This window comes from Panthera uncia (assembly GCF_023721935.1).
Source record: "Panthera uncia isolate 11264 chromosome C1 unlocalized genomic scaffold, Puncia_PCG_1.0 HiC_scaffold_3, whole genome shotgun sequence".
NCBI classification, from domain to species: Eukaryota; Metazoa; Chordata; class Mammalia; order Carnivora; family Felidae; genus Panthera; species Panthera uncia.
Window position 1 is genome coordinate 66645766 of NW_026057584.1, and position 291 is coordinate 66646056.

Consider the following 291-nt stretch of genomic DNA (forward strand, 5'->3'; position numbering starts at 1 on the left):
CCCAGAGCAGCCAGGACCCCTGTGCCGGTGACCTCTGGCTATCAACACCCTCCTCAGGCTCTCCCAGACTGCTATAAAAATGTTATTATTTTCTCTGTGTGCAACATCTTGAAAAATTGGAAACACTACTTTAAACTAATAATCATAAGGAGCTTGGACTATGGGGTCCACTTGCAGGTGATCCCCAGGCAGATTTAAAATACAGACTCCAGTGTATTTTCCATTTTCATTTAAAAAAATTATGATTTTATTTTATTTTATTTTATTTTATTTTATTTTATTTTATTTTAT